We start from the raw sequence: 12,685 nt of genomic DNA, 5'->3' as shown, positions 1-12,685 counted from the left end.
CTACAAGCGTTAGCATTCTTTCAGGTCATGTTATTAAGTACACAGCTCATCCCCTGAAGCGCCATTTTCCCATTTTCTCCTGAATGGAGAGCAGTGCGTTTCTCTCGCCTCTCCTGAAACATGTTTATTTGGAGTCTTTTTGAAATCTTGCAGCTTCCTGAGGCTGATTTAGAAATGCAAGAATAATAAGTAACCTTTATTGGCTGCCTGCCTCAAGTCAAGAATTGTGCTACATGCACCGTTTCTGATCCGAACAACCACGCCACAGCCCAAGTCTTTTGTCCTGATGAGAACGAGAGTCTCAGGCCATAGTCACTCGCCTGAGTTATTTGCGAGTGACAGGCTGTAGGTCAGACGACAAAGCGTTGTGATTGCCCCATGCTGGTTCTCTGGGTAATACCAAATTCAGATTGTTTTTTAAGTTCGTTTATTAGAGGCAGAAAGAGGGAGGGAGAGAATCCCAAGCAGGCTCTGCGCTGTCCGTGTGGGGCTCGATGTGGGGCTCAAACTCCGGAACCATGAGATCATGACCTGAACTGAAGTCAATGTGTAACTGAGCCACCCGGGAGCCCCAAAAAGCAAGTCCTAATAAACATTTTTTTAAAAAGAGAATATCATCTTTGTCAACTATAAGGTGACATAATAAAGCTGTACTCACATCTCTCAGTGTCAGCTCATCAGGAATTATTGTGACGTATAAAAGCTAATGTTTATTCCAGCTTGCATTCTTTTTTCCCAAGTTTTCATTTAAATTCTAGTTAGTGTACATTCAGTGTCATATTAGTTTCAGGTGTAGAATTTAGTGATTCGACACTTACATACAACATCTGGTGCTCATCATTTAAGTGTCCTCCTTAATACCCACCACCTATTTAACCCATCCCCCCCACCTCCCCTCCAGCAACCATCAGTTTCTTCTATGTATAGTTAAGAGTCTGTTTTATGCTTTGTCTCTCTCCTCCCCATGTTCATTTGTTTTGTTTCTGAAATTCCACAGGAGTGAAATCATATAGTATTTGCCTTCCTGTGACATATTTCACTTAGCGTAATACTCTCTAGCTCCATCCATGTCATTGTCAATGGCAAGATTTCATTATTTTTTTTACAGATGAGTAATATTCCTGTGTGTGTGTGTGTGTGTGTGTACATGCACAAATGTATATACACGCACACAGCATATCTTCTTTATCCATTCATCAGTCAATAGACATTTGGGCTCTTTCCATAATTTGGTTATTGTTGATAATGCTGTTATAAACATCGGGACGCATGTATTCCTTCGAATTAGTATTTTCTATATCATTTGGGTAAATGCCTAGTAGTGCAATTTATTCCAGCTTACATTCCTTTTTTTTTTTTAAGTTTATTTATTTATTTTGAGAGAGGGGGAGAGAGAATCTCAAGCAAGGTCCGCACCGTCAGCACAGAGTCCAACTCAGGAACCACGAGATCATGACCTGAGCCAAAACTAAGAGTCAGACGCTTAGCCAACTGAGCCACCCAGGAGCCCCCCTAAATTCAGATTATTTAAATCGTGCCAGTGACCACCCAGTTGGCCCTTTACTCGTGCTGCGGTTGTGACTACAGTTGTGAGATCAGTTGTGTACGTGCTCTGAATACTGTTTGCTTGACTGTTTCCTGAAAGAAGATGTGTATGTCAGTCAGAGTGTAGCCAGGAAGACAGAGACAGTCCAGGTCTTTCAAACAGGTGATAGAGTACAGGGAACCAGTTCCATGGCTTGGCTAATGGAGGGGCTAAGCTATGGGGTCTGCAACGGCTCTCCCACCCCTCAGAGGCAAATACCAAGTACGCAAGAAGAGCTAGGCTTTCCCGTCATCCCTCAGTGCATCTGAAGTTGGCGGACTTGAATCTGAATCTCAGCCTCACCATCCTGTGGATGCCACCTAGCCCTCTGAGACGTGATGGCTTCTTCTCGAACAAAGGGGGAGGAACGTGTGCTGATCACGGCACTGCCGCAAGATGAGAAAGATGTAAAGTGAAAAGCTCCGTCCCTAACGCAAAGTGGGCTCTTAGCAGCTAGAAACTATTTTTATTGCATTTCTTAAAAAATCTGGTAAAACTGGGATTCAACCACAGGGTCTGCAGGGAGACTGGATGTGTTGCAACGTGTCATGTCACGGTGGAAAGCGGTCATGACGAGGCCCATTCTCCTCCTCTACAGACAAGCTCAAAGGCCCATTTTTCAAAAAAATTATTTATTTTTAATTTTTTAAATAGTTGTCTATTTTTGAGAGAGAGAGAGAGACAGAGCATGAGTGGGGTAGGGGCAGAGAGAGAGGGAGACACAGAATCCGAAGCAGGCTCCAGGCCCCAAGCTGTCAGCACAGAGCCGGACGAGGGGCCCAGATGCACCAAATACAAGATCGTGACCTGAGCCAAAGTTGGACGCTTAACGACAGAGTCACCCAGGCGCCCCTTAATTTTAATTTTTTAAAAAGTTTATTTATTTATTTTTGAGATATAGAGAGAGCACAAGCAGGGGAGGGACAGAGAGAGAGGACGGGGGAGAGAATCCCAAGTCGGCTCTGTGCTGTCGGCATGGAGCCCAACACAGGGCTTGATCCCATGAACCGTGAGCTTATGACCCGAACCAACATCAAGAGTCAGACGCTTCACGGACTGAGCCACCCAGGTGCCCCTCAAAAGACCTTTTAAAGCGGAGATCCAGGTCTTATTCAAGGAGTTTTGCTGCCTCTTTGCCCATGTTTTCTGCCACTTCCCCTCCTAAAATAAACACACACATGCATTCGTGCACTCTCATGCACACCCACCCACCTTTAAACGTTAAGCCCTGGCCGATGTTGAGTCCTGTAACATGTTTGGTACCTGAGTTACTTCCCCGACACCTTTGAGCTGCCCACTCTTCCCTCTGGGGCTTGGGAAGTCTGCATGTGAGCTCACAGAGGAGGGGACTTCCTGATGCTGTCACTCAGACGCTCGGGCTGTCTGCCCCGGAGACACAGACAGTCTGACCTGCCGGCGAGGTCACCCCAAGTGTGAGTTTCTCGAGGACGCGTCTTCTCGTCCAAGAACAATACTCTCCCTGGTGACCCCGCTTTATGGTAAAGATGGAAATGATTCATTAGCGCCTGCACAGACTTGCTGGGGACGGCCGAGGCAACCGGGGGCATTCAGCTCGCACTTCGTTCCCACAGAAGGACGCAGCAAGGCTGTTTGTTCAGGCTCCCTGATTGCAAGTCCCCTTTTGAGCAGAGCTGCCTTTCCTTTCTCGGGGAAAGAGGAGGCGTTGTTTCTGAAGAGCGACGAGTAAAGAAAATACAGAGGAAGGTAGCCTGTTACCATGGAGTTCTCGAAGGCTCGTGAGGGTCAAATGGCATCTAAACCCCATGATAGAAAGTGCCTCGGGTTTGGGGCTCAGACTGCCAGCAGGTAGCAGAGCCTGCGTGTGGAGGCAGATGTGAATCCGTCATTTACTCATTTGTGAATCAGTAAATATTTAGTGAGTGTGTGCTATGGGCTGACCTATTTTAGGGGCGAGGGGTAGTGAACCCCTAAAGTCAACAAAAAAGAAAAAAAAATCCCACCTTCATGGTGCTTAGTGGGGAGACAAAGAATATACAAGATGAAATTCTTAAAGTATTTCAGACATTTGATGTCCTTAAGTCGTAAGTAAAAACCACTAGTGCAGAGAGGGAGTTGGAATTTTAGACACGGCAGCCTCTCTGAGAGGAGACTAAAGCCATGGGGTGGCCGAGCAGAGGGTGACTGTCTGGGGGAAGGGCAGACCCGGTCGAGAGAGCCCGTGTGCCCAAGGCCTGAGGTGCGGACACGCCTGGAGTGAGGAGCCCAGGGAGCCCAAGTCATGTCTCCTTCCTAAAATGCCACGTCTCATAGCTATTGGCATGTTGCCCGTTCACTCAGCAAAAGCTTGATGTTGTGGAAGGAGAATGTTAAGAATCTTCCGTGTCACAGTACAATTGGGAAAAAATATCAGACTGGAGGTTTATGAATGATTTGACCGCTAGATCCTGGGATCGGCCCCAGTAGATGCTGTATCTGGAAATGTAGATCTCACGGATACAAATCAGGGGCGAGCCTTCAGACACCTGAAACAGATTTCTAGGGGCAAAGATAGAGGCGAAACAAGACCCCAGCTACCCTATTCTTTTTTTAAATTATAATTTATTGTCGAGCTGGCTAACATACAGTGTATATAGTCAGTCTTGGCTTCGGGGCTAGATTCCCATGATGCATTGCTTACATACAGCACCCAGTGCTCATCCCAACAAGTGCCCTCCTCAATCCCATCACCCATTTCCCCTCTTCCCCACCCCCATCAACCTTCAGTTTGTTCTCTGTATTTAAGCGTCTCTAATGGTTTGCCTCTCTCTCTGTTTGAAACTACTTTTTCCCCTTCCCTCTCCCCGTGGTTTTCTACTAAGTTTCTCAAGTTCCACATATGAGTGAAAATATATGATATCTCTCTTTCTCTGACTGACTTATCTCACTTCCTGGCTTCCCTATTCTTCAAGAAGCGATGGCAACATCAGGGCCACTGGGACACGCACAGATCTAACTCAGCGGCATGAGCCAGGAACCCATAAATAAAAGATGGCAGGGTGTTTCAGTCCCCCCCCCCCGGGACCCTCCCCCCTCCAGGCATCGTCTTGGCCTCCAGGAGCTGGCAAAGGCACAAGTAGGGAACAGAAGAGGAACTTTGGTAGTGTGAGCCGAAACAGGACTCAGAAGTCGATGTCTCAGGCTTCATTGGGCTTAGCGTTATGCTGAGAGGTCCACTCCACAAGAAACATCTGATTTTTTTTTTTTTAAATATTTTTATTTCTAGGAGAGAGAGAGAGACAGCGTGAGCAGGGGAGGGTCAGAGAGAGAGGGAGTCACAGACCGAAACAGGCTCCAGGCTCTGAGCTGGCAGTCAGCACAGAGCCCGACGCGGGGCTCGAACCCACGAACCGCGAGATCATGACCCAAGCGAAAGTCGGACGCTTAACCGACTAAGCCACCCAGGCGCCCCAACATCTGATGTTTTTATAGACATTTGAGGCTACGTGGGGCTGCATCCAGCACCAGACTCCTAAGCAGAATCTCGGGCTGTGTTGGCTTGTTGGCTGAGTTCCGTGGGATCAAGACCCCAAACACAGTTTTCCACGGAAGCGAGGGGCTCTTTGCGGGTTACAACCCACCGCTAGCGGCGGGACTTTCTGCAGCTGCTTCTGGGCTCACTGTTTGAGCTGGATCGGCCAACACTGTGACTTTGTCTGTTTTCCCTTTTCCTCTTAATGAACTGTATCATCTCCTCCTGCTAACAGTGTTAGAGGCAGGTACAGTAAGGGAGTTACAAAGTGTCGATAAGTATAAACCGTAAAACTAAATAACCAGAGGCGTGAATTTGAAGGAGCGGACAGTGCGTGTGTGTCTAAGTTCCTTTGGGAAGTTTCTTGACTCGTAGGACATCAGGGCTGCCTGGCTTTACAAGTGTTAATGCCTCTATACAGATTAACTTTGCCATTTTTTTTTTTTTCCTGCTCCTGTGTTTCCTTTCTGGGACAGAAACATACACTCACCCCTCCTGGGCCCACAGTAATCCTAACTTGTCTCCAGTTCCAAGGGGGTAAAAGATCATGGTTGGGCAGAATACGCATTGAAGAGGGGCGATTGCGGGAGGCCACGTAGCACGGCACAGCCTGTGCGGACGTAGAAGCGGAGCTGTCACTGAGCTATCCCGTTCACAGTAGTGCCGTGAGCTCCGCCCACAGTCCCTTTATCAGAGGAGCAGACCCTCCCCCCAGCTCACGGCTCTCATCATCTGCTGCTTCTCTGGAGAACTTCCTTCCACTGGTCAGAGCTGCCTCATCCGGGAAGTTACGTCCAAACGGGAACAGCCCACAGCTGATGGCTGGTAGATACAGGAGGACCACATCCTTGACCCCCTTGCTTCAAGGATGACTGCCCAGTGGTGTAATTGATGCCCCAGAGCCTCTCTGGGCCAGGCTGTGGCTGAAACTTACCTGAGACCATGTCCTTGTTCAGTTCTTTCCTTCCTCTCCTGCCTCGCTCTCTCCTTCTAGGTTTCTCCTGAAGAGAAGCCCCTCAATGAATGACATGCCCTTGAATCTCAGTCTCAGGATCTGCTTCTCAGGGACCCAACCTAAATCGTCATCTGTATTAGCTGTAAGGCTATGTAACAAATTAGCACAAAACTTAGGAGAAAAAAACCAATAGACATTTACAATCTTACACAGTTTTCATGAGTCAGGAATTTGGGAGCAGCTCAGAATCTCTCGTGAGGTTGCATTTGAGACCTTGGCCAAGGTGGGAGGGACTGGAAGGCTGTTTCCAAGGTTGTTCCCTCATGACTGGCTAGTCCATGCTGGCTGTTGACTCACGGTTTCAGCTCCTTGCCCTGCATAGACTTCTCCATGGGCTGCCTGTGTGTCCCCACAAGATGGTGGTTGGCTCCCTCCAGAAGGAGTGATCTGAGAGATCTAAGGGAGAAGCTGCCATGTTTGTTATGACCTCACCTCGGAAGGCATACAGTCATTTCCGTACTATCTTATAGATTATGCAAGTGAGCCCTATTCATGATCAGAGGGAGCCACACACAGGTGTGAATACCAACCACCCAATGAGGCTCTTTGGAAGCCATCTTGGAGTCTGTCTCTGAACTGTGATGATGAATCCCATCATCCTGCACTGTGTGTCCCTTCTTCTGGCTTCCTATGTAGTTTCCAATAGTAAGCTTTTTACCCCCTGCCCCTTCCTTCCTACAAAACGGTCATCTTAAATCCTAGTCTGGGGGCCTCTGAAACGGTGGGTCTTAACCAGCAGGCTGAACTGATGTCAACATCTTTACTAAAAGAAGCAACAGCATGAACAACACATTGTGTTTAATGGCTCTGTAAAGACGATATGCTGATTGAAACTGACGGTGCCACCCACATTAACCGTGAAACCTTATTCCCGCCTCAGGCTGCTACGTTTAGGAACATTCAGTTTAGGCAATATTAAGTGGCTGAGAGAGGTCACGCAGGACTCAGGAGTGGAAAGCTTGGGCCAGGAGCTGTATTTCTGTTTTAGATACGCATCCAACGCACAGATAGAGGAATGCTTAATTTATTGTGAAACAGATATAACTCATTGTCATCTCGCCTTATCATTTTCTTCCCTTTCAGGAATGTAGGGAAAAGGTTGTGAGAAGATCCTATTAGCAATATGTAGGGGTGGAGACGGGGTCTGTAGCATCGAGGTTGTGTGAATTATGAATTGTCAGGACATGCTGTATGTGTGGGTCTAGTGGATCGTCTGGGTGCCCATCCTTAATCTCCTCCCCTGCCCCCCCTCAAGGTCCATCCCTTTCGGCCCCCTCTTAATGATCCGACAGGGAGCGTCACTGAGAAGTAGAACACGGGGCTTTGGGGTCAGGCACATTTGCGCTTAAATCCTTTTACATACTTGCTGTGTGATCTCCAGCAAGTAAACAGGCCTCTCTGAGCTTCTATTCTCTCATCTGTGCAAACTTAACGCTTATTTCCCAGCGTAGTTGGGAGGATTGGATGGGATTCTGCCTGTGCCAGCAGTGCTCACAGTGTCTGGCAGCGACTGTCAAGCGCCAGCTCCTGGATTTGGCCTCCATCCCCGTTCACAGCTTCCTTAGCCACTCCCTGTGGCCCTGCTCACAACGGCTGTGCGTCAGGATAGATGCCCTTTCGGCATTTTTCCTTTGCTCTTACCTGGGCCCTCTGTGCCTTGGGGCCAGCACCATGTAAGCCCCTCCTGGCTCACGGGGGCTGATTGTACTCGGTGCATCCCAGCTCTGGGTCAGAGATGTCGTGCTGATAGCCAGAAATGAACCACGCTGCCAGTATGTACACTGGTGCCCTATGAGGCAGAGTTCCTCCCTCCGCAGCCACCATACTAGACATTTACCAGCACAGGGCGCCTGGGTGGCTCAGTCAGCTAAGCGTCCCACTTCATTCATTCATGAGTTCAAGCCCTGCGTGGGGCTCTGTGCCGACAGCCGTGGACCCTGCTTGGGATTTGGTGTCTCCCTCTTTCTCTGGCCCTCCCCTGCTTGCTTGCACACCTGTGCTCTCTCACTCAAAAAACTAAATTAATTAAAAAATTTTAAAAAGATTTACCAGCACAGTTCTTCCCGGGGCTCTGTCTTCATAAAATATTCCAAGTTACTGGTCTGCTTTACTACCCCCACGGCCAACACTCTTTTTTTTTTTTAATGTTTATTTTTGAGAGAGAGTGAGCAGGGCAGGGGCGGAGAGAGGGGGAGACACAGAATCTGAAGCAGGATCCAGGCTCTGAGCTGTCAGGACAGAGCCTGACACCGGGCTCGGACTCACGAACTATGAGATCATGACCTGAGCCAAAGTTGACAGACTAAACCACCCAGGCGCCCCACCGCCAACACTTTCTAAATGGCTCTTTAACCATCTCTCCCCTTTCATTCTGTCTCCAAGCCTCTGCAATAGCTTGTTTTTTTTCCCCAGATTGCCACTGTCTTCCTCTCCGTTTCTTGTCTTCCCCGTGGTGTTGCGAGCATTCCAAAAGCACTGGTTTAATTGGCCAAGAGCTTCCTGCTCACTGTCTGGCCATAGTACCTGTGCTCTGATGCTGGTGTGCGCTTGGCTTTTCAGAAGCAGGAGTTTGCATCTCATGCTCCGCAATTCCCACTGGACAGACCCAGTGCCCGTATTATGCGGGACGCCATTTGGAAAGAGCAGGGGCTTTAAAACAAGAACTGTTTGAACCTAAGCTCTACCACCTTCCAACTAGGTGACCTTGGGAAATTTACTTCCTGTCGGGTTGCTGTGGGATCATAGTGTTAACGACATACAGGTCTAAGGACACAGTACAGGGCACGGGTACACAGGAGGCGCTCAGTACACGTCAGGCTTGTTAGCGTTATCTTCCTCACCGATGTGCAGCTCTGTCGTGAGCCTGCCCAGGTTCTTCCCTAGTCCATGGAAATGTCACCCTCCGTAGGACCTGACGCCATTTTCCAAATTGAGGATGTTCTCTTCTTCCTCTCGCCTCTGCAAATTCACCCCACATTTAAGATCAGAGTCTAGTCTTACCCCCCAGAAAAACTCCCCTTTCTCAGACCTTCTGACCCCGCCCTCTGTGGGAAAGGGGGGTCAGATTGTCTAGGTGTGCTCACTGCGGGCCAGCCATGTTGGGCACAGGGACACTGCCTCTCCTGCCTTCCTGAAGGTTAGGGGTTCATGGCTGGAATATGGCTAAGCCAAGAGTCCATCATGGTCCAGCACAAAAACTGCTCTAGTGGGAAGAACAAGCTCCGGGGAAGCACCCGGGAGGGGCATCTCGTCCACGCACCGGTGGATTTCAGGGAAGGGAAGGCATTCTCAGGAAGTGCCATACAGATGAGGACATTATCCAGATGGAAATGGAAGGGGTGTGGTAGGAACTGGATTGTTCTAGAAAGAGGAACGAGCATGTAGGGGGGCCCGGTGCTTAGAGGTATCAGGGCAGTGTAGAGGTGCTAAAAAAAGGCTCATTGTGCTGAAATGTAGAGTCCTGAGGCTGAGAAGATGGAGAACAGGCGAAGCTGAGATGTTGCCCTGAGGACCCGCGGTGTTGAGCAGAAGGGCTTGATTAGATTCCCATGCCTATTTTGCTATATTTGCTTCTGTGTTACCCAGAGATATCTCCCTAAATAAAACACCACATCTCGGAATCTTCATCTCTACCTCTCTAAAATAGGGTCGTAAGTTCACAATTTGGCTGAGAAAACTATAGGAAATAGTGTGTGGGAAAGCGAATCACAGACCCTTAAAGCTGCCTACACATGAGGGGATAATTATTAATTTTGGATGGAGGGCGTGGCTCATGCATTTTGCTGTCCCAGAAAAAGCTGAGTTCACATCCTAGCATCCCCACTGCTTGGGAAAGTTGCTCAACTTTCTGATACCATTATTTCCATTTCACAGATGAGGGTAACACCTAACGCAGAAGGTTCTAATGAAGAAATGTTTATAGCATGCGATTTTTAGGACGCAGAGAGGCGTTAACGTTAACCTCTATGCACGCGCGTGCACACACGCACACAAGTATATGCTCCAGATGACTTTCCTCGTGTAAGGACAAAACACATATCTGCATCTTAGGAAACAAAACAGAATAGGAAGCATAGGACTGGGCAAATAGGGGTAAATCATGTCTTTAATATGACAGTAGGGAATAGCATAATAGTCTCTACTATTGGGTTTGATATTGGACCAACTAAGTCAGAGCCCTGACCTCAGTTTCCCTCACCTGCGATGCAGGCAGACACATGTGCCGTGCCCACCCCTACACATACTTGATCAGACTCCTTGATCCATTGGTGTTTGGAGCAATGGTTCAGATTCCTTGATATACATACCTGTGCTGAGAGCAGGTGGAAGCTCACCATGACCTTCATCCCTGATCCTTTGATAATGAACACCGGATCATTCCAGGCAGCAATAAAATACATCCTGCGGTTTGAGATTCAAGAGGTGTAAGGTGTTCTGACGCTTGCAAAATGCTATCCAAGCTTTCCTGGGGCCCGGGGAACTGCTGATAATTTTAGCACTTCTTCCTTCACGGCGAGGGGTTTTCCACTAAATTACACATACAATTTGGCACATGGGTTGTAGAATATATGGTTTTCATTTGCTGAGACTAGATAAGCCCGGAGCACAAGAGATTAATTAAAAACAACAGGCTGGAGTAATTTCTCTTCCCACATCTAGTTCTGGGAGCAACTTAGCACATCAATCTTTGGTTTGTGCTCATTCACATAATTTGGAAGCGTGATCGTCCTCTCCTTATAGATGAGGTACTATAAAGAAGGTGGAAAAGAACTTGAGGGTCATGGATTTCCTATGTCCCTGGGAACAGGGGTCTTTGGAAATAATGATCAGTTCGATGGCTCTGTTTCCAAGCTTCCAGTTTTGTTGCAAGTGGGACATTTTCTTAATTGTGGATTTCCATGGTTTTAGTCTTTATGTTGGAAATCTGGCAGCATTTAAACACTGGCTAACTTAAAGAGTGCCTTCTAGATTTTTACTGAGTCAGCTCTGTCTCTGCAAATCTTTCAGTGCGTGACGCAGAGGCTAGCTAGGTCCTATCTCTGTTCTTAGACTGGCAGTGTCGATGCCGTGATGGCCTGTGCGGTTGGGTTAAGTGGAGGTACTTACTCAGATTACAGACCCGGGTCTCCTGATCGCTGTCTTCGGCTGTGATCGCCACCCACCTGACGGTGACATGACCTGAGGGGCTGATCTTGCCCTCCTTACCTCCTAATTCCCTCCCTCCCTTCGACATTGATTGAATATGTACCGCATCTGGGGAGCAAAGCTTGGCGCCCAGTCTCTGGGTGGAGAGGTGCCACGTAAACCCAAGTGCTTCTCTTACAACCACACGTAGTTACTGCGATTTGATTGTGGGCCTCCTGGAATCCAGTCCTGCCAAAAGGGAGCGGGATTCCATTATGCTGAAGGGACCCGAGGTCCCCTAATGCTGAGAAGTAGGCTTTAGGAAGGGCCTTGCGGAACAGAAAGCCACCAGAAGTGCAAAGGTAATTCACCAAAGAAGAGACTGTAATTAGTTAATTGGAGAACATGGACAGAAGTTCAACTACAGGAGCAAACAGAAGGTAATATACGGAACCTGCTGTATTTCGTATATCAATTGGCAAAGAGTCTTTTTTTTCTTCAGTGAAATTCCCCAAGGCTGGCAAGGATAACACATACTAACACTTTATGTAAATTATTCCTATGTCAGCTATTCTATTTTCAGTAATCCATTTGAAGGGTTGTGGGGGGGGGGGAAAGATGCTCTTATTAATTAAATTATGAACAGCAAAATGGAAAATTGCCCACAACCAGGGGATGAATAAGTGACTGTGTAGCTTTCTTAAATGATACCTACGAACACTTCCTAATAACATAGCAAAGTTCTTAGGAAATAGTATGTGGGCGAGTTTGGAAAAAATGTTTATGTACACATATAATCAAAGTTATTATGCAAAGATACACATACTAAAGCATAAAAGAAATATACCAATATACATCCAAAGGTTATCCTCAATATTTAATAATGACAAGGGGTGATGGGGATTTTCATTGGATGGTGATTAAGGGGCAGGGAGGGAGCTGTGTGAACTTCCCTGAAGGAAGTTCAGGGAGCTCTTGGGTTTCCCAGTAGATATAGGTCTTATTTAGAATTATTATTTAAAACTTTTGTAATGTTTGTNTTTTTTTTTTTTTTAATGTTTATTTTTGAGAGAGAGAGAGAGAGAGCACACTAGCACGGGAGGGGCAGAAAGGGAGACACAAAATCCGAAGCAGGCTCCAGGTTCTGAGCTGTCAGCACAGAGCCCGACGGGGGGCTCGAACTCAGAAACTGTGAGACCATGACCTGAGCCGAAGATGGATGCTCAACCAACTGAGCCACCAGGTGCCCCTAGAATTATTATTTTTAAAGTTTATTTATTTTTGAGAGAGAGTGTGAGTGGGGAAGGGGCAGAGAGGGAAGGAAAGAGAATCCCAAGCACATTCCACATTGTCAGTACGGAGCCCGGTGTGGGGCTCAAACCCGCGAAACCGTGAGATCGTGACCTGAGCCGATGCTGGGCACTTAACCGACTGAGCCACCCAGGCGCCCCTACTTAGAATTATTTTTTTT

This window comes from Crocuta crocuta, unplaced genomic scaffold (assembly GCF_008692635.1).
Source record: "Crocuta crocuta isolate KB4526 unplaced genomic scaffold, BGI_CrCroc_1.0 scaffold61, whole genome shotgun sequence".
Lineage (NCBI taxonomy): Eukaryota > Metazoa > Chordata > Mammalia > Carnivora > Hyaenidae > Crocuta > Crocuta crocuta.
This window is presented reverse-complemented; position numbering follows the sequence as displayed.